General features: G+C 44.4%; 1 protein-coding gene across 8 annotated transcripts in view; it reads left to right on the top strand.

Annotated features, from left to right (window-relative positions):
• The first annotated feature begins 7,585 nt into the window (after positions 1-7,585).
• N4BP2 (NEDD4 binding protein 2) overlaps positions 7,586-22,363 on the top strand; it is a 104,332-nt gene continuing 89,554 nt past the window's right edge. For 4 of the 8 annotated variants that reach the window (XM_023224594.2, XM_023224595.2, XM_023224593.2 and 1 more), the window contains exon 1: positions 7,586-7,790. The gene's annotated coding sequence lies outside the window, so the exon portion shown is untranslated. Of the gene's footprint in view, positions 7,791-8,315; positions 8,478-22,363 lie in introns of those variants that run through there. The other 4 variants (XM_023224588.3, XM_023224596.3, XM_023224597.2 and 1 more) reach the window with 3 other exon arrangements.

Raw genomic sequence — 22,363 nt, 5'->3', positions numbered from 1 at the left:
ATCCATCCATCCATCCATCCATCCATCCATCCATCCATCCATCCATCCCATCCATCCATCATCATATCTATTATCTATCTACCTACCTACCTATCTATATTTATCTATCTTTTTCTCCTCTCTCCATTTTTTTACACTAATGACAGCATACCATACACACATTTTTCACTGAGCAATATATCTTGGAGATGGTGCAGTACGAACATTTAGTGAGTGCCATCATTCTTTTATATTGTGGCATTCTGCTGTTTTCGTGTAACATACTACATTTAACCAGTTCCCTGTAGGTGGGCATTTAGGTTTTCCCCCATCTTTTGCTATATTACAAACAATGCTGCACATATGTAATTTAAAAATATGCTTAAGAGTAATCTGTATTTCTTTTTCTGTGTGCAGTCTTTTTTATAATGTGTCCATTTTTTACTATTGGGTTGTTAGTCTTTTCCTTATTGATTTCTACATGTTTGTATATTAGAAATCAGCCCTTTGTCTCTGATGTGAATTGCATTTTTTTCTTGTTTATTGTTTGTATTTTGATTTTACTAATGGTCTTTGTCCCAATTCTAAAATTTCCCAGGAAGAGACTAATTGGATTAAAACACCCACTCTTGGTTAAATGTGGTGAAAGAAGTGAGTGATTTTTCAAAACCCTGGAGTCTGGTCCTGTAGAATTGGGGGAAGAGGGTACAACTGACTAGGAAATTGTAAGCTAGGAAGGTACCCTAAAAGGAATTCAGTACATTTCAATGTGTAAGGAATGTTTTCTAGTTACTATGGATACATATTTTGTCTAGGGGAAGAGAGTTCACAGTTTTAGCAAAGATACAGACCAACAAATAATCATCATTGCAATTAAGAGAAGTATACAGACGTTGCTGTGGGCATAGAAGAAATCATTCTCTTTGGGAGGCCAAGGCAGGAGGATCACTTGAGCCCAGGAGTTTGAGACCAGCCTGGCCAACATGGTGAAACCCTGTCTCTACGAAAATACAAAAAAAATTAGCCAGGTATGGTGGCACATGTCTGTAATCCCAGCTACTTGGGAGGCTGAGGCAGAATTGCTTGAACCTGGGAGGCAGAGGTTGCAGTGAGCCAAGATCACGCCACTGCCCTCCAGCCTGGGTGAGTCTCAAAAAAAAAAAAAAAAAAAAAAAAAAAAAAAAAAAAGAAACTGTTCTATTTGGGGCATCCAGAAAAACTTTACAGGATAAAAGGGCATTTGGTTTGGGTTGTAAAACACAAGTGAAAGTGAATGACTAAGTTAGCCAATGGTTCAACATCCCTGGAAAGGATGTATTATGAGGTGTGTGATTGTCTCAAATAGGAGTAATTAACTGGCAGAAAGACGTTAGCAGGTATAGTTACAGGATGTACAGTTTCCTTATTGGCAGGTGATATGAAAACTTGGCTGGGCATGGTGGCTCACGCCTGTAATCCCAGCACTTTGGGAGGCTGAGGTCGGTGGATGACCTGAGGTCAGGAGTTGGAGATCAGCCTGACTAACATGGTGAAACCCTGTCTCTACTAAAAATACAAAAATTAGCTGGGTGTAGTAGCAGGCGCCTGTAATCCCAATTACTTGGGAGGCCGAGGCAGGAGAATCGCTTGAACCCGGGAGGCGGAGGTTGCAGTGAGCAGAGATCGTGCCACTGCACTCCAGCCTGGACGACAGAGTGAGACTCCATATCAAAAAAAAAAAAAAAAAAAAAATAGAAAACAAAACTCATAGTTACATAAAGCTGGAGCTCCCACAACATGCTTACAGACAAGAGGTATGGCTTCCCGTAAAGTTTCTCATGAAGACACAGAATTGTTGTTGCTATCACACTCACAGAAGGAGGATTATCCTGGGAATGAGGAAGCTATCCTTGGCATTATCTAGACTTTTTTTTTTTAAATACTGTCTTTGCCAATCCCATCTCCACCCTTTCTTGTCAAGTTTGGAGACTGTGCCTCATGCCTGCCCATTCATGTACAGAGAAACTGGGTAAAACAAAGGTCAATTTCTCAAGAGCATTTCTCAGGAGACCTACATTTCAGGCTTATTTGAGGTCATTTCTGCAGGAGTGGCAGCATTTGGAAGCAGAGGCGAGGGGGTTTGGATTTTAAATTTGAATATGTAGACAAGTGTTTCCTCCAAAATGTGATACAAAATCACACGTCCTGGGATACTCTTATGAATAAAGGATTTGCGGTCAAGTAAGTTTGGAAATATTTACTATTATATCCTTTTCTTAGAGTTCATAGGCACATTGGCATATTAAAAGCTCTGAGAATTTACTCAAAGAAAAAGCACAGGATGCAATGAGAAGCCCTTCAGTTTAAAAGCAATGCATAACTATTTATCCCTATTGAGAAAAGCTAGTAGAAATAAGAGGAGCTGTGAAGTTTGTGAGAGGATTTTTCATAAAGTTTTCACTCAGACTGGAATGCCATTGTTCTTTATTCTTAGGAGTTATCTTTTTTTTTTTTCTTTTCCCTTTTTTTTGGAGACAGTGTCTCACTCTGTTGTCCAGGCTGGAGTGCAGTGGTACAATCTTGGCTCACTGCAGCCTCCACCTCCCAGACCCAGGTGATCCTCCCACCTTAGCCTCCTGAGGAGCAGGGACTACTCCTCCCACCATGCCCAGCTAATTTTTGCATTTGTTGTAGAGATGGAGTTTCACCATGTTGTCCAGGCTGCAAAAGTTATCTTCTTTTGGTAGATTTTCTTAGTACCCTATTCCTTCCTTAAGATATTTGTTTCCTTATTATTAACAGCCTTTATGCTTGCCTTTTTTTTTTTCTTTCTGTTTTTGAGACACGGTCTCACTCTGTTGTCCAGGCTGGAGTGCAGTAGCGTGATCTCAGCTCACTGCAACCTCTGCCTCCTGAGCTCAAGGGATCCTCCCACCTCAGCCTCCCAAGTAGCTGGGACTGTAGGTCCATACCACCACACCGGGCTAATTTTTGTATTTTTTGTACAGATGGAGTTTCCCTATGTTGTCCAGGATGGCACCTTTTATAGATAAATAATTGCATTAAGAAAATTACATTTTCTTTATGATTAAGTCCACTAATATCTGTAAAAACTACCATTTATTAAGCCTCTACTTTTATGTACATTATTTTAATTAAGCAGAATGTAGCTTTTATGAATGCCATTTGAGAGATGAGAAAACTGAGTATTTGAGAGTTTCAGTAATTTTCCCAAAGTCAGAGCTTGACGCACCCTGAGTTGAGTGTGGTAAAGCAATCTTTTTTTTTTTTTTTGAGATGGAGTCTTGCTCTGTTGCCCAGGCTGCAGTGGCACCATCTCGGCTCACTGCAAGCTCTGCCTCCCAGGTTCACACCATTCTCCTGCCTCAGCCTCCGAGTAGCTGGGACTACAGGCGCCTATCACCACGCCCGGCTAATTTTTTGTATTTTTAGTAGAGACAGGGTTTTACCGTGTTAGCCAGTATGGTCTTGATCTCCTGACCTTGTGATCCGCCCGCCTCGGCCTCCCAAAGTGCTGGGATTACAGGCGTGAGCTGCCGCACCCGGCTGGTAAAGCAATCTTAGATAAAGATAAAACCCATTGATATTTATTTACTTTAGATAATGGCAATATTATCTACTATTCGGTTTCCACTAAATTTAAAATGGAAAAGTACAAGAATTCCAGTGTATGTTGGTTCTACTTGCTTTTAGTAAAGTTCTTGCAACAACACTATTCTTTTTTTTTTTGAGACGGAGTCTCACTCTGTCACCCAGGCTGGAATGCAATGGCACAATCTTGACTCACTGCAACCTCCACCTCCTGGGTTCAAGCCATTCTCCTGCCTCAGGCTCCTGAGTAGCTGGGACTACAGGCAAGAGCCACCACACTTGGCTAATTTTTGTATTTTTGGTAGAAACGGGGTTTCAGCATGTTAGCCAGGCTGGTCTCGATCTCCTGACCTCAGGATTCGCCTGCCTTGGCCTCCCAAAGTGCTGGGATTACAGGTGTGAGCCACTGCACCTGGCCAACAATACTATTCTTAGTTGGGAATGAAAACAGTGTATCAGCCATTATGTAGAAGAGGAAAAAATCCTGACACAGATTTTCTTGATTTGCCATATGTTTTGTCATAGAGTGATGCTCACTTATTCTTTCACTCAATAAACATTCATGGAGTGTTTATATTGCACAAGGCTGGGAGTTTGACAATGAGGAATACAAGGCTGAATGGGAAACTTCAAGGCATTGATGACCTAGTAAGGGAGATTATAAACACATGAATAATTAAGCAGAATGCTTCAAGTCGTAATCCAAGTATAGGAATACCAAGGTGGCATAGATTATTAATACTTTTGGTTGGAAGGAAATCATACTTATGTTCTAAACATAAACGTAGACAATCATGTTTAGAATTTAGCTGTTAAATAGACCAAATTTGGACTTAGGTAAATATAAAAGGTTTACTTTTGATGACTTGGCAGTTTTTTGTTTTTTTTTACAAAAATCCAAGACATTTCCCAAAATATAAACTTTAGCCGTTCCTTAAAGGTAAGTTTTTAATCTAAAACGCCAGGATTAACTTTAACGTATTAAGTAGTAGACATTTGACCATTCCTCAGATTTATCTGGCATTTTAGATAATTCAATATTGTCACATAATTCTAACAAGACCAACTGTAGTAAAACCAACTGGAAGACTGAAGAGAGTGTGAGCAGGAGTGGCACCCACAAGATAGTCAATAATTCTTTTTTTTTGAGATGGAGTCTTGCTGTGTTGCCCAGGCTGGAGTGCAGTGCCGCAATCTCGGCTCACTGCAACCTCCGCCTCCTCGGTTCAAGCGATTCTCTTGCCTCAGCCTCCCGAGTAGCTGAGACCACAGATGTATGCCACCACACCCAGCTAATTTTCGTATTTTTAGTAGAAACGGGGTTTCACCATGTTGGCCAGGATGTTCTCGATTTCCTGACCCCGTGATCCGATCTACCTGCCTCCGCCTCCCAAAGTGCTGGGATTACAGGCATGAGCCACCATGCCAAGCCCTAATTCTTAAATGTCTTCTTGGAAATTTAAGGAAACACTGCCCGGCGTGGTGGCCCACGCCTGTAATTCCAGCACTTTGGGAGGCCGAGGTGGGAGGATCACCTGAGGTCAGGAGTTAGAGGCCAGCCTGGACAACATAGAGAAACCCCTCCTCCACTAAAAATACAAAAATGAGCTAGGTGTGGTGGCGGGCGCCTGCAATTCCAGCTATTCGGGGGGCTGAGGCACGAGAATCGCTTGAACCCGGGAGAGGTAGGTTGAAGTGAGCTAAGATTGTGCCACAGCACTCCAGCCTGGGCAACAGAGCAACTCTTGCTACCCCCACCTCCGAAAAAAAAAAAAAAAAAAAATAAAGGGACATGAACTTCAATGAGAATGAGCATGATAAACAAAATCTTTATCCCAGGTACTGATCTAATGCTGATTAATGCTTCACCTTTTAAATTACGTGTTGTACTTTTCCCATTGGCTTAGAATTTGAACCAATAAGAAAGGAGGAAATCTTTATAAATATTCACAACCGAAGGCTGGTATTGCGAATGTTGAGTGAAGATTGCTTTGTTCTTCATTCTAGTCTTACTTTCAGAACTTTATGGTATTGATGTTCTTCTTATTGCCATAGTAAGCAAACTTTAAAAACATTCAGTTTGGGTGTTTCTTTGTGGCTTGAAATATATTTTCTAATGTTAAGAAGAGTTTATTTCTTATTGTTCTGACTTAAGATGTGATGAATCCTTAACAAATGTTCAAAGGAAAATAATTTAAATGTCAGTTTTTATTATCATGGTGAACATATTTAAAAAACAAAATATTAATTTCCTCGACTTCTTTCAAGTTTATAATTACTAGGGTTCTTTCATTTCTAAAGTGGCATATATTACAGTTTTTAGTCCTTATAATGGCTGTTTAGAGTTAATGTTAGGTTCTTAGCAACAGCTATTTATCTCTTGAGATTCTGGGTTATTACAATTTTTTTGTTTTTGAAATTTAATAAAAGCATTAAGGAGTTTTTGTATAGTGATTTTTTTTTTAAGGATCAACATGAAGTCTGTGATTTAACACTGGGACTCGAGACCTCTTATAAATACAAAATTCATACAAAAGGAAAAAAATTGCCCTGTTTTTCTATGTGGATGGTTTCGTCAGAAAATTTACCATCTTGAGTTCTCTCCTTATATATTACTGGTTATTTGAAAAAGCACTAGAATGTTCTCATTGTGAATAAGTGTTCCAGTTAGACCTAAACGACAAAAACCACTTGCACTTGCCCCAAATTTACACTCTGTTTAAAGCAACTCCCATAACAACCAACAATGTCTCTTCGATGCAAAGGGACACTTTGTCATAAGGTTATTTCGTTTCCCTATTCTGGAAAAAACCATTGCAAGTGGAATGAAAAGTAATTGCAAAGGGAGGGGACGGAGGAAGTAAAAAACAGGCAAAACCACAACCACTACCACCACCACCACCAACAACAACCAGAAAGCAAAGGTGACAAATCTGCGTACCCTGAAAACACTAAACATTTCATATCAGAACCCAGAACAAATAAACCAGGGAAAGCAGAGTTGAGAGAAAAAAAAATGGTGCAGGCTTGGAGACGGACTCATACTACAGCGGTTGCAAGAGGGAAGCGTACGTCTTTGCTTTTTCTTGGCACCCGAAAACTCAAGCTCGAACTGGGGGCAAAGGCCAGCCGCTGCGGTTCCATCGGCTAAGGCGCCTACATTCCCCGAGCTCATACTGCACGCTGGCAGGGCCGATGGGGCCGGGCGGCCTCCCTCCACCCCGTGACCGTCGCCGACCTCTTTGTCTCCTCGTGGGGCTCAGAGGCCGCGCGCCCGGAAGCCTCCGGCGGGAGAGCCGCGCGCTAGGAGGCGGGTTCCCGTGCCCGCCGCAGCGGCCATGGCCCGGCTGGACCCCTGGCTTCCACAGCGCCAGTCAGGCAATGCCGAGGCCGGTCGCTCGCCTCGCCGTCCCTCCCAACTTGCAGCCCGGACCCCGAGCGCGTCAGGGCTCGCCCCAGCTCTGCTTTCCTCTCTCCCCTTGCGCCGCGAGGCCGACCTCGTGTTTGTTTTATTTTTTGGGGCTCGGGCGAGTGCCGAGGGCTAGAAACAGCTGTGGTTTACCGCGCCGCTTATTTTGGCAAAAATTCCGGGCCTGTTGCAGTGTTCCCCAGCGCCAAACGGCTCCCGCCTTCCCCCCCGGCAGAATCCGACACTCGAAGAAGGGCTTGCTCCTCCAAGCACCCCCTGACAAGTAAAGTGGGGACCACAGCCGGCTCTTGGGCGAGCCCTGGCGGGGCGGTGGGCGGCCGGAAGCCGCCGAACCGGCCGGGCAGGACTTGCTCTCTAAAGGGAGCGGGAGACGTGGGAGCGCCCGCGGGCTCAGGTCCCCCGGGCCGCCGCGCCGAGGCGGAGCTCGGGGACGAAGCAGAGGTCGTGGCGGACAGCCGGCGGGCTTGGGGGGGCGGTGGGCGGCGATCCACCTGGGCGACGTGGCAGCCATTGCCGGCGCCTCGAGACCCCTCCCCACACGGCCGCCCACCCGCCCTCTCGCGGCGGGCTTCTGCGCGGCTGCTCTTCCCCGGCCGGACGGAGAGCGGCAGTGTCTCCTCGCCAGGCGCGCTCGCCGCGTCTCCCCCGCGGCCGCAGCTGCTCGCTATCCCTGCGCGGCGCGGAAGAGCGCAGTGGCGCCGGCGGGAAAGGGTTGTGGACCTGCGGCGCCGCGTTGTGCGCTAGACGACGCGGTCCCGGCTTCGACGCCCTCTGCCCGTTCCAGGAGCAGGTAAAGGCGGCGGGTGGGAGGCAGGGAGGCGGGTCCGAGGTGAGGGCCCTGGAGGTTAGGGGTCCCGGGGCGCCGAGCCGAAGCGGAGGGCCTGAAGCAGCGGCAGGAGGCGCGGGGAGTGAACCCCCAAGCCCTGAACGTGGGGCCCGGCGCGGGCCGCCTCCGATCCGACCTGCGGGCCCGGCTGCCCGGACGGAAGGGAAGTGAGGCGTCGGCGAGAGGCGGGCCCTGGCGCTCGGCCCGAGGCCGGGCGAAGGCGGGGGCCGCGGCCGCTTCCTTGGCCTCTGAGTGCCTGGCGGGCCTCCAGGCCCCAGACACACCCCTCTCGACCCCCCGAGGTTTCTTCCCAGATCTGTTCCCGCCAGGACCTGACCTTGCGCCCCTCCAGGCGCCTTCGGTGTTTGCCAGGCGGAGCCTTCTGGGAACTTCAGGCCACGTTCCTGAGCACGTAGTCCTAGCCGGGCCGTTTATTTACTCACTTCAAGTCCAAACACAAAACCACTCACACGTTCGGATTTTGGAGACTGCGGGGAGACTTTCCCCTCCCCGGCATTTGTGCGTCTTTGGCCGTCGTCCCGCCTCTCCTGCCCCCACCTGCAACTTTGACCCTCACTGGGACCCTTCTAGAGCCCCTCTCTCATCGGAACCCTCTATGAGCCGTCTGTTTGGAAATTCATCCTCAATAGAGTGAGTCATCTTAGCGGGGGCACAGTTTATCCCTCATGCGCTTTTGGTTAAAATAGTTTTTTTTTTTTTTTTTTTTTTCCCTCCGAAAGAGAGCTAGAGTAATAAAATGTAGATGACAGGTCAGTGTCAGTGTTAGCTTCAAAGGCTCTTCCTTTCGGCGGCAGTCTTTGTAACTAGGATCTGATGTTTGTGGTACGGACAGGTTTGTACACATTCTCGCCATGCAGTGGTTGTAATGTCTCCATGGCACAGTTCTGGCTTGAAGGCAGGATTGGCTGCTTTTTCTACTCGACATCTTTGAGCCAATCAGCAAGGGCTGCTTGCCTGGAGACTGGTTAACTCAGTAAAGGTGGCGATTGGTTGAGCTCCTAGAAGAAAATCCTGGAGATGAACCTACCTCTCAGAAAACAATGACTGATTTGCAGCTGTGTTAAAAAAATGTTTTCTGTAAATCCCAACATCAGCCTTTTCACTCCGTTTTTATTACTTCCAGTGTTTTTCTTTCAAACACCAGCTGTCTTTTGTAACTCATTTTAACTCTCATCCTTTAATTTTAACTAAAAGACTTCTTACGCGCTTTAGGAAATGTAAACATCGTGCGTTCTGTGTTTTGATAAACGTGGTTCCATCTGCCTTTCTAACATTGTTTATTGCTAAAGGTCAGGAATAAACAGTTTAGAGTTTCGCTGCCAGGACCTTTATTATTTAAGTACCGTGCTAGGACGGGGGTTTGGAGTGAGGGGCTTGTAATGGTGAACATGGTGGGAAGAATAGGAAATAAATGGCTGCTCTTTTGCAAGGAGGCTACAATTTAGTTAATGAAAAAAGACTAATATGTAAAACAATAAAGAATAAAGCAGTAGAAATCAGCACGCAGTACGTACGAATGCCAGTTTGTATACCTGTTGACTTTAGCTGATTTGGAGGGGAGATAGAAGTACTGTACTTCATAAAAAAAGTGGGCTTCAGTTATGGTAGAGGCATATTTTTTCCTTCATTAAAGTATATTAAAGTAGGCATAGTATCTTGTTTGTACATAGTAGAGGCTAAATATTATCACTGTAGTTGCATGTTTTTTAAAAAAATATTTGAATCTAAATACTGTTACATAGTTTAATCTTATTTTATTTTATTTATTATTTTGAAACAAGCTCTGGCCATATCGCCAAGGCTGGAGTGCAGTGGTACTATCTCAGCTCACTGCAAAGTCTGCCTCCTGGGCTCAAGCCATCCTCCCACCTCATGCCCTAGAGTAGCTGGTACTAGAGGCCCAAGCCGCTACGCCGGCTAATTTTTGTATTTTTTGTAGAGGAGGTTTCGCCATGTTGCCCAGGCTGGTCTCAAACCCCTGAGCTCAAGCAATCCGCCTGCCTCGGCCTTCCAAAGTGCTGGGATTACAGGAGTGACCACCACGCCCGCCCAGCTGTTTTAAAACCCTGATTATTTTCCTTTTAAAACTTCCCTTTTCATCATGATTAGCCATGATTATGCATATCTTTCGATGTGCAAAGCAGCAACCATTTATTAGTCAATGAATTTCAGAAAAATAGCTACCTTCTTCGCTTTCCTTTCAGCTTTTTATATGCAAAATCATATTGTAAGTCTTGGGAAGAATCAGTTGTCTATTAAATGCCTTTAGAAGTAGTTTATGTTAGGAATTTAAGAAGAGATTGAGCATTTTTTATGTATATATGTATGCATTTTGAGACAGAGCCTCTGTTGCCCAGGCTGGAGTGCAGTGGCGCTATTTCGTCTCAGCCTCCTGAGTAGCTGGGATTACAGGTGCTCAGCACCACACCTGGCTAACTTCCTGTATTTTTAGTAGGGATGGGTTTTTGCCATGTTGATGAGGCTGGTCTGTAACTCCTGGCCTCAAGTGATCTGCCTACTTGGCCTCCCAAAGTGCTAGGATTACAGGCGTGAGCCACCCCTGCCTGGTCTTAGATTGAATGCTTTTTTGATACCTACCTTGCCTGATAATGAGTAAGCATACATCAAGCCATATATCATTATCAACCTTATTGCCCTCGTCCTCATAGTAGTGAAGTGGCATACGTATATATATACACACATGCACACCAGGTGCTGTTTTAAGCACTTTACATATGTGATTGTATTTAATTCTTACAACTCTGAGATTTGCCCTATTCTTACAGAGGAGGAGACAGAGACTGAGAAATATTAAGAAAGTTGCTGAAAGTTACCCGACTAGTGTGTGGGAGTGTTATGTATGTATCAGGGAGGTTTCAGTCAAACCTAGATCTTTATGACACAAAACTTTATTCTTTTTTTTTTTCTTTCTTTTTTTTAAAGAGACAGGGTCTCACTATGTTGCTCAGGCTGCTGTTGAACTCCTGGGCTCAAGCAGTCGTCCTGCCTCAACCTCTCAAGGCGCTGAGATTACAGGCATGAGCCACTGTGCCTGCGCTTTGGGAGGAGTATTTTACTTTCTTACCTGAGAGCTTGAATCTCAGCATTGCCCTCCAGAAATTATTTTATTAGAACTGTACATCTAGATTATGGTTAATCAGTTCTATCTGAGCTCTCATACTTTATTTTATTTTTTGAGATGGAGTCTCGTTCTATTGCCCAGGCTGGAGTGCGATGGTGCGATCTTGGCTCACTGCAACCTCCGCCTCCCGGATTCAAGCAATTCTCCTGCCTCAGCCTCCCAAGTAGCTGGGATTACAGGTGCACACTACCAGGCCCGGCTAATATTTTTATTTTTAGTAGTGACGGGGTTTCACCTTGTTGGTCAGGCTGGTCTCGAACTCCTGACCTCAGGTGATCCACCCGCCTTGCCCTCTCAAAGTGCTGGGATTACAGGTGTGAGCCACTGCATCCAGCCACACATACTTTAAAAATTAAAAGAGCCTTTAATAAATGCATGTGGCTAAGTAGCTAGATTTTTTTTTCTTTTTTTGAGACAGGGTCTCCCTCTGTTGCCCAGGCTGGAGTGCCATGGCATGATTATAGCTCACTGTAGCCTTGAATTCCTAGGCTCAAGGGATTCTCCTGCAATAGCCTCCCGAGTAGCTGGGAGTATAGGCCTGTACCGCCATGCCTGGCTCATTTTTAAAATTTTTTTGTAGAGACAGGGTCTTGCTGTGTTGCCTACGCTGGTCTCAAACTTGTGGGCTCAAGTGGTCTTCTCACTTCAGCCTCCCAAGTTGCTGGGAATATGGGCCTGAGCCACCATGCCTGGCCTGTTTTTCTATTTCTTTTTTTTTTTAATCCTTCTTTTGTTTTTCTTATCGTTGTTTCTTTATATTTTCCTTTGATTGGCCTGTTTTTCTAAATGTGGATTGTGTGACCATATCCTTTGATCATGTATTGGCTGCTTTTCTTTTCTTTTCTTCTTCTTTTTTTAAAATTTAAATTGAGACGGGATGTTGCCATATTGCCCAGGCTGGTCTCAGACTTCTGAGCTCAAGTGATCCTCCCACCTCGGCCTCCTAAAGCCCTAGAATTACAGGTGTGAGCCACTATGCTCAGCTGGGTGTTTTTCTTAAAACTTTATGCAAGCCCCAGATATATGGTTATTAGTGTCTTTATTATTATTTCTGAGGCGGAGTCTCACTGTGTTGCCCAGGCTGGAGTGCAGTGGCACAGTCTCGGCTCACTGCAACCTCTGCCTCCCACTTTCAAGCAATTCTTCTGCCTCAGCCTCCCGAGTAGCTGAGATTACAGGTGGCCACTGCCACGCTTGGCTAATTTTTGTATTTTTATTTATTTATTTTTGAGATGGAGTCTCACTCTTGTTGTCCAGTCTGGAGTGCCATGGCATGATCCCAGCTCACTGCAACCTCCGCCTCCTGGGTTCAAGTGATTCTTCTGCCTCAGCCTCCCAAGTTACTAGGATTACAAACGTGCGCCACCATGCCCAGCTAATTTTTGTATTTTTAGTGGAGATGGGGTTTGGCCATGTTGGCCAGGCTGGTCTCGAACTCCTAACCTCAGGTAATCTGCCTGCCTTGGCCTCCCAAAGTGCTGGGATTACAGGCGTGAGCCACTGTGCCTGGTGTATTTTTTTTTTTTTTTGAGATGGAGTTTCGCTCTTGTTGCCCAGGTTGGAGTGCAGTGGCATGATCTCGGCTCACTGCAACCTCCGCCTACCACGTTCAAGTGATTCTTCTGCCTCAGCCTCCCAAGTAGCTGGGATTACAGGCGCCTGCCACCAGGCTTGGCTAATTCTTGTATGTTTGGTAGAGACGGGGTTTCGCCATGTTGGCCAGGGTGTTCTGGAACTCCTGACTTTGGGTGATCCACCCACCTTGGCCTCCCAAAGTGCTGGGATTACAGGTGTGAACCACCAGGCCTGGCCATTAGTGTCGTTTTTTTCTTGAAAATATTTTCATTGATTTGCTGCTTTATTTATTTATTTTTTTGTTTTGTTTTTGCTGCTTTATTTTTTGGTTACTTTTTTTTTTTTGAGATGGAGTCTCGCTCTGTCACCCAGGCTGGAGTACAGTGGTGCGATCTTGGCTTGCTGCAGTCTCCGCCTTCCGGGTTCAAGCGATTCTCCTGCCTCACCCTCCTGAGTAGCCGGGACTGCAGGTACCCACCACCACACCCGGTTAATTTTCTGTATTTTTAGTAGAGACGGGATTTCACCGTGTTAGCCAGGATAGTCTAGATCTCCTGACCTTGTGATCCTCCTCTCTTTAGTATCTCTTGAATCTGTTCCTTTTCCCTATCCTCACTGCTGCACTCCTACTCCATGGTTAGTATCATCTCTCACCTGGGTTGTTGCAGGAGCTTCCTAACAGCTCATCCCTGCTTTCAGTCTTCCAGTTCATTTTTCCCACTGTAGCTAGAGTAATCTAACACATTTGAGCATGTAACTCCTCTGCTTAAAACTTTTTTTGTGACTTTTCATGGCCTTCAGGGTAATTTCTGAACTTCTTTTGTGTGTGTGTGTGTGTGTGTGTGTGTGTGTGTGTGTGTGACTTCTGAACTTCTTCACTTGGTTTTCAGGATCCTTATCTCAGGATTTGGATCCTTACTGACACTTGGCTGTCAGTGTGCTAGCCCTATTAAGTTCCTTGTATTTCTCCCTGAAGGGATCAGAGTTCTTAAATCTATGCTTGACTACAGAAGCTTCTATCTGTCTGGAATACCTTTCCTAGTTTACTCCTTACCCTCACTTTTGTTTTGTTAACTCAGGCTTGTCTTTCAGGTCTCAGCCTAGGTGGTAGCTATAGGAGAAAACCCTCGGATACTTCAAGTCGGGGTTACATGGGCCTCCTCTGTGTCCTTAGCACTCCATGTTCTTTTATTGTGATTGCTTGCTTGTTTGTCATCTCACCACATAGCGGTAAATGGACTGTCTTAAAAAAATGATGTGATTTGCATGGAGTGTACTGAAAGAGAATGAAATAGTAATTTTGGGGTTTATCTAATAGGGAGAGGAAAGGGACATTATATTTGATAGATGAAAGTTTTCTAAGCCAGAGAAGGCACACCAGGCTCTTTTATAGCCTGAATGAAAAATATCCTTTGATGTCTAATTTTTATCAATTCAGATTCTCTATTTTATTAGGAACTTTTTGGAGTTCAAGTGACAGAAATACAGCTTGGAGTAGCCTGTAGGGGAACTTTATTGGTTCATATAACCATATAATAGACATTGTATGGATAGAGATGGCTATGAAGAGCTAGGGTGGGAACTTTCCCATAGTTGGGACCTTTCCATACTTATACTCTGTGCATACTGGCTTCATTCCTTTTACTGCAAATACGTTTCTTCAGATGGGAAACCTGGTTCCTGGCAGCACAGGGGTATCAACTAGAACCTTGACCAAATCTAGCGTTTAAGGGGATGAAATACTATGCTTAGTTCATTGTAGGTTGTGTGATATGCTCACTTACATGGCAAGGAATCTGTTAGCAAAAAGCAGAGCAGACCTTGAGTAGAGGAGGGGATGGAGTTCTGAGCGGACATAAAGAATATCCACTTTAATTCTTTATAATTTTATTGATTTATTTATTTTTAATTTTAATTAATTAATTAATTTATTTGAGATGGCGTTTTGCTCTCGTTGTCCAGGCTAGAGTGCAATGCCTCCCGAGTAGCTGGGATTACAGGCGTGCATCACCACACCCAGCTAATTTTTTGTCTTTTTAGTAGAGACAGGGTTTCACCATGTTGGCCAGGTTGGTCTCAAACTCCTGACCTCAGATGATCCTCCCGCGTTGGCCTCCCGAAGTGCTGGGATTACAGGTGTGAGCCACCATGCTGGCCAATTTTATTTATTTATTTAGAGAGATAGGGTCTCACTATGTTGCCTAGGCTGGTCTCGAACTCCTGAGCTCAAGTGATCCTCCTGCCTCAGCCTCCCAAGATGCTGGGACCATGCATGAACCACTGTGCCTGGCCTCATCCACTGTAATTCTTAACCACCTTTCTGATTATGAATTTATTTTCATTGATACTTTATTTATGGTAAAGAGATGCCCTGTAATATGCACCTGTGTATTCCAGGTACTAAAATGCTAAGTCTAACATTTTAAAGAAGTTGGCCTTTTGGCTTATGCTAGCTTATAACAAGTATTTATTTATTTATTTTTTTGAGACAGAGTCTTGCTCTGTCGCCCAGGCTGTAGTGCAGTGGTGTTGATCTTGACTCACTGCCACCTCTGCCTCTTGGGTTCAAGCGATTCTTCTGCCTCAGCCTCCCGAGTAGCTGGGACTACAAGCACGCGCCACTATGCCCAGCTAATTTTTGTATTTTTATGCAAATTTAGTAGAGACGGGGTTTTGCCATGTTGGTCAGGCTGGTCTCAAACTCCTGACCTTGTGATCCTCCCGCCTCAGCCTCCCAAAGTGCTGGAGTTACAGGCGTAAGCCACCATGTCTGGCATTAACAAGTATTTATTGAGCTCTTGTTTGCTAAATAAAACACTTATCTGCAAGATACTTGCAGACTAGTAGTCTCAACAAGTAAATACAAAGGTGCTAAGATAGACAGATGTCTAGAGTGCACTGGGAGCTGTGGCTAAATCATACTTTGAGATAGTGGGAAACTTTCCTAAAGGAAAGTAAATTGAACCAAGAAATATGGGTTGGGTGTGACGGGGTAGAGATGGAGTCTCGCTCTGTCGCCCAGGCTGGAGTGCAATGGCGTGATCTTGGCTCACTGCAACCTCTGCCTCCCGGGTTCAAGCGATTCTCCTGCCTCAGCCTCCTGAGTAGCCGGGATTACAGGTATGCACCACCACACTGGCTAATTTTTGTATTTTTAGTAGAGATGGGGCTTTACCATGTTGCCCAGACTGGTCTCGAACTCCTGACCTCCTGATCCACCCGCCTCAGCCTCCCAAAGTGGATTATAAGGGTGAGCACTGTGCCTGGCTGGGGTTAGAGGGACTTTCAGGCGGAGCATGTATAAGGCACAGAGCTGTGAAATGGGCTACCTTGTGTGGGAAACAAATAACTAGATACAGGTGGATTAAAGCGTACCTGACGAGAAGTAGAAGAGGAGGCCAAAGGTAGATAAGGGATCACGTCATAGAGGTCCTTGAATGCTTTATCACAGAGTTGGAACTTGATCTTGAAAGCTATAGAGAGTCACTGAAGGAAATTTAAGCTGGACCTCTCAGGTTTGAAGTGCCCATGCAATATTGAAGTGGATATGTCTGTCAAGCGGTTAACTGTATTGGGGTATGGGAGAAAATTATTGACTGGAGTCACAACTGCAGGTATTGAAACCATGGGTTTGAATGGACCTAGAAGAGGTGAATTGAACAAAAGATTAGGAACAGAACCTTAGCGAGCAATGGCACTGAAAAAAGTGAGAAGGCAGGAAATCCATGACAGAGACCAAGAAGGGCCAGCCAGAAAAAAACCAGTAAATGCTGCTTGGGGTGGATTTTATGGGGTCAAGGAGTCAACAGAAAAAAGTTGAAACACAAATATAAACTACTTTCATTTTAAGAAACTGTAACTGTGTAGGAAATAATAGGAGTTTGGTTAGTCTGATCATTATCAATTCTGTGTGCACGGAGAAAATAAAATTTCTAGACAGTTCTTCCAATGCAGGGATTTGAATTTTTTTAGAATTTTTAAGGACAGGTAGGAGCGGATGGAGGCTCTTTTGGCGGTGTTTGGGAGGTAAGAAGTGGGTGACTCGGGGCATGGATATGATACATACACAGTCACTGGGGAGTACAAGTACCTAGTAGAGTATTTTGCACATAGTTTCTGGACCTATAAAGATCTAGTAAAGCCTTTTTTTTTTTTTTTGAGACAGAGTCTCGATCTTTCGCCAGGCCGGAGCGCAGTGGCGTGATCTTGGCTCACTGCAACCGCTGCCTCCTGGGTTCAAGCGATTCTCCTGCCTCAGTCTCCTGAGTAGCTGGGACTACAGGCGCACACCACCACACCCAGCTAATTTTTGTATTTTTAGTAGAGATGGGATTTCACCACGTTGGCCAGGATGGTCTCAATCCCTTGACCTTGTGATCTGCCCACCTTTTTTTTCAGGGGACCCAGAGTTAATTACTGATTATATCGTTGTAATTAAATTTAGTTCATTTCTCAGGATTTCTATTTGTGATTTTCTTTTCTGTTTTTTTGTTTTGTTTTTGTTTTTGTTTTTTGAGATGGTGTCTCACTCTGTCGCCCAGGCTGAACTGCAGTGGCATGATCTTGGCTCATTGCAGCCTCTACCTCCCAGGTTCAAGCAATTCTCTTGCCTCAGTCTCCCAAGTACTTGGGACTATAGGCATGTGCCACCACACCCAGGTAATTTTTGTATTTTTTATTAGAGATAAGGTTTCACCATGTTGGCTAGGCTGGTCTTGAACTCCTGACCTGAAGTGATCCACCTGCCTTGGCCTTCCAAAGTGCTGGGATTACAGGTGAGAGTCACTGTGCCTGGCCCTGGTCTGTTTTTGAGTCTGTCTCTCTTGAGTGAACATTCTGTTTCTCTGCTAAATCACCTCTCAATTTTTTTCTTTTCTTTTTTTTTTTTTTTTTTTTTTGTTGAGACGGAGTCTCACTCTGTCGCCCAGGCTGGAGCGCAGTGGCCGGATCTCAGCTCACTGCAAGCTCCGCCTCCTGGGTTTGCGCCATTCTCCTGCCTCAGCCTCCCGAGTAGCCGGGAGTACAGGCGTGGGCCACCTTGCCCGGCTAGTTTTTTTGTATTTTTTTAGTAGAGACGGGGTTTCACCGTGTTAGCCAGGATGGTCTCGATCTCCTGACCTCGTGATATGCCCGTCTCGGCCTCCCAAAGTGCTGGGATTACAGGCTTGAGCTACCACGCCCGGCCTAATTTTTTTCTTTATAGTTAAGCTACTCATAGTTTTTTTAGTTAGGGAGAAAAGTACAACGTATTTACTATCTTAACCACTTTTAAGAGTACAGAACAGTAGTGTTAACTATGCACATTGTTGTGCAGTTTTTTTCATCTTGCCAAACTGAAACTCTGTACCCAATGCACCCGTTTTCTCCTTTCTAGCCCTTGGCAACCACGATTCTACTTTCTGTGTCTAGAGTTTGACTGCTTGTAGATAACCGATATAAGTAGAAACATGCAGCTTTTTGTCATTGTTATTGCTGTTTTTGGGGTGACTGACTTATTTCACTTAGCATAATGTCCTCAAGATTCTTCCATGTTGCAGCATGTGACCTAATTTCCTTTTTTTTTTTTGAGACAGGATCTTGCTCTGTCACCCAGGTTGGAGTATGGTGGTGTGATCATGGCTCACTGCAGCCTTGACCTCCCTGGACTCAAGCCATCCTTCCACCTCAGCCTTCTGAGTAGCTGGAACCACAGGTGTGCACCACCACACCTGGGTAATTTTTGTAGAGATGAAGTTTTGCTATGTTGCCCAGGCTGGTCTTGAACTCTTGGGCTCAAGTGATCAGCCAGCCTTGGCCTTCCAAAATGCTGGGATTACAGGCATGAGCCACTGTGCCTGGCCTCCTTTTTTTTTTTTTTTTTTTTTTAAGGCTGAATAATATTCCATTGTATGTATGTACCACATTTAAAAAAAAAATTTTTTTTTTTATCCATTCACCTGTTGATGGACATTTAGGTTGCTTCCACCTCTTGACTATTGTGAATAACGCTGTAATAAACATGCATGTTCAGGTATCTCTTGGAGATCCTGTTTTTAATTATTTTGGATATGTACCCTGAAGTGGAATTGCTGGATCATATGATAATTGTTTTTAATTTTTTGAGGAACTGCCATACCCTTTGCTTAGTAGTGGAGCCATTTTACGTTCCTGCCAGTAGTACACAAGGGTTCCAGTTTCTCTACGTCTTCGCCAACATTTTTTTTTTTTTGAGACGGAGTCTCGCTCTGTCGCCCAGTCTGGAGTGCAGTGGCTGGATCTCAGCTCACTACAAGCTCCGCCTCCTGGGTTTATGCCATTCTCCTGCCTCAGCCTCCCGAGTAGCTGGGACTACAGGTGCCTGCCACCTCGCCTGGCTAGTTTTTTGTATTTTTTAGTAGAGACGGGGTTTCACCGTGTTAGCCAGGATGGTCTCGATCTCCTGACCTCGTGATCCGCCCGTCTCGGCCTCCCAAAGTGTTGGGATTACAGGCTTGAGCCACCGCGCCCGGCCCTTCGCCAACATTTTAATTTTTAATTTTTTAATTTTTTGAGACAGATTCTCACTCTGTCACCCAGGGTGGAGTGCAGTGGCATGATCTTGGCTCACTGTAACCTCTGCCTTCTGGGTTCAAGTGATTCTCCTGTCTCAAGCTCCTGAGTAGCTGAGACTACAGGCTAATTCTTGTATTTTTAGTAGAGATGGAGTTTTACCATGTTGGCCAGGCTGGTCTGGCCAGGCTGGTCTTGAACCTCTGACCTCAGGTAATTCACCTGCCTTGACCTCCTAAAGTGCTGGGATTATAGGCGTGAGCCACTGCACTCGGCCTGTTTTTTAATTTATTTGTTGATAGTGGTCATCTCAATAGGTGTAAGGTGATATCTATCTCATTGTGGTTTTAATTTGTATTTTCTGATTAGCGATGAGTATCTTTTCATATACTTGTTGGCCATGTGTATATCTTCTTCGGAGAAACGTCTATGGCAAGTCCTTTGCCCATTTTTAAATTGGGTTATTTGGATTTTGTTTGTTGAGTCATAGTTCTTTATATATTCTAGATATTACTAACTTTCAGATATATGGTTTGCAAATATTTTCTCTCATCCCATAGGTTGCCTTATTATTCTGTTGATTGTTTCCTTTGTGACACAGAATTCTTTAAGTTTGATGTCCCTTTTGTCGATTTTTGCTTTTGTTGCTTATGCCTTTGGTGTCATCTTCAAGAAATCATTGCCAAATCCAATGTCATGAAGATTTCTCCCCGTTTTCTTCTACGAGTTTTAAGTTGAAGGTCTTGGATTTAGGTCTTTAGTCCATTTCGAATTACCTTTTGTATTCAATGTAATGTAAGATTCCAGCTTCATTCTTTTGCATGTGGATACCCAGTTTTTCCTATATCATTTGTTGAAGAGACACTCCTTTTCCCATCGTGTGACCTTGGTACCCTTGTTGAAGATCATTTGATCACATATGTGAGTATTTATTTCTAGGCTTTCTATTTCTATTCCGTTAGTCTTATGTCTATCTTTAAACCCTACCATACTGTATTGATTACTGTAGCTTTGTAATGTAAGGTGTTTTGAAATCAGGAAGTATGAGGCCTCCAGCTTTGTTTTTCTTTCTCAAGTTTGTTTAAACTATTTGGGATCCTTTTCATAATTTTTACCCTTTTCTTTTGAGATGGAGTCTCGCTCTGTCGCCCAGGCTGGAGTGCAGTGGCGCGATCTCGGCTCACTGCAAGCTCTGCCTCCAGGGTTCACGCCATTCTCCTGCCTCAGCCTCCCGTGTAGCTGGGACTACAGGCGCCCGCCACCATGCCTGGCTAATTTTTGTATTTTTAGTAGAGATGGGGTTTCACTGTGTTAGCCAGGATGGTCTCCATCTCCTGACTTCGTGATCTGCCCGCCTCGGCCTCCCAAAGTGCTGGGATTACAGGCGTGAGCCACTGAGCCCGGCCATAATTTTTATCCTTTTAAAAATTCCCAGGCTGGGCATGGTGGCTCATGTCTGTAATCTCAGCACTTTGGGAGACTGAGGCAGGCAGATCACTTGAGGTCAAGGGTTCAAGACCAGCCTGGACAACATGGTGAAACCCCTGTCTCTACTAAAAATACAAAAATTAGCTGGGCATGGTGGCGGGTGCCTGTAATCCTAGCTCCTCGGGAGGCTGAGGCAGGAGAACTGCTTGAACCTGGGAGGTGGAGTTTGCAGTGAGCTGAGATCGCAACACGGCACTCCATTGGGCGACAGAGCGCGACTCCATCTCAAAAACAAACAAAAACAAAAAACGACAAAAAAATTCCCAGCCAGGCACAGTGACTCATGCCTGTAATTCCAGCCCTTTGGGAGGCTGAGGCGGGCACATCACTTGAGGTCAGGAGTTCAAGACCAGCCTGGCCAACATGGTGAAACTCCATCTCTACTAAAAATGCAAAAATTAGCTGGACTTGGTGGTGCTTGCCTGTAATCCCAACTACTCAGGAGGCTGAGGCAGGAGAATCACTTGAACCTGAGAGGTGGAGGTTGCAGTGAGCCAAGGTTGCACCACTGCACTCCAACCTGGGTGAAAGAGCGAGACTGTCTAAAAAAAAAAAAAAATTTCCTTTCATTGTTTTCCCTTCCTTTCATTTTAAACTTGCAGCATGATTTTTTCTTTTTTCTTCTCAAAGTGTAAGGACAGATAACCTGTACATAACCTTTGAAATATGGAGTGTGCCCTGCTTTATAAAAACTTGGCATTTTTGAGCTACATGTTTCAAATTAAGAGTTGATATTTGAATTAAAAAGGATTTTGGCCAGGCACAGTTGCCCATTCCTATATTCCCAGCACTGTGGGAGGCTGAGGGGAGGAGGATTGCTTGAAGCCAGGAGTTGGAGGCCAGTGTGGACATCAAAGTGAGACCCTGTCTCTACAAAACAAAATAAAAGAAGCAACAACAAAAAATTAGCCGGGCGGAATGGTGCATGCATGTGGTCCCAGCTTTAGGAGGCTGATGCAGGAGTCTTACTTGAACCCAAGAGTTCAGAGCTGTAGTGTTGTACCACTGCACTGCAGCCTGGGTGGCAGAGTGAGACCCTGTCTCTTAAAAAAACAAAAAATAAAAACAACCCCCCAAAACTCTTTCTTTGCTTTGTAGAGATATTCTTTTAGTGGATTAAATATGGTTTTATCTTTTCAAACATCTTAGAAGCAAACTAGTTTGTTTGAAGCATTGGTACATTTTAAAAACTTTTATTAGGAAAATATAGATATAGAAAAGTAGTATGATACATTGAACCCACATGTACCCACCTCCTTGATTCAACAGTTGTTATCATTTTACCATATTTGTTTTATCTACTTACATAAATTTCCTGAACCATTTAAAAGTAAACTAAGAGTGGCAAATAAGTTTTTTTCAGTTTTCCCTTTTAAGTATCATACGATTGTATTATAAAATGTATGTATTTTGGACTTTGACATTTAAAGATTTAGATTGGTATTTGCTCTTTTAAAAGATTATAAACATCCTGGCTAACACGGTGAAACCCCATCTCTACTAAATATGCAAAAAATTAGCCGGGCGTGTTGGCGGACGCCTGTAGTCCCAACTACTCTGGAGACTGAGGCAGGAGAATGGTGTGAACCTGGGAGGAGGAGCTTTCAGTGAGCCGAGATCATGCCATTGCACTCCAGCCTGGGCGACAGAGCAAGACTCTGTCTCAAAAAAAAAAAAAAAAAAAAAAAATTATAAGAAGACATATATCTTCAGATCTCTCCAAGGAAAAGGAGGACATTCTCTCTATATAGTCATAAAACCATTATCATTCCTAGCAAAATTA

This window comes from Piliocolobus tephrosceles, chromosome 3, assembly GCF_002776525.5.
Source record: "Piliocolobus tephrosceles isolate RC106 chromosome 3, ASM277652v3, whole genome shotgun sequence".
Lineage (NCBI taxonomy): Eukaryota > Metazoa > Chordata > Mammalia > Primates > Cercopithecidae > Piliocolobus > Piliocolobus tephrosceles.
Note: the sequence above shows the minus strand (reverse complement) of the source record. Positions and strands in the feature narration are given on the sequence as shown.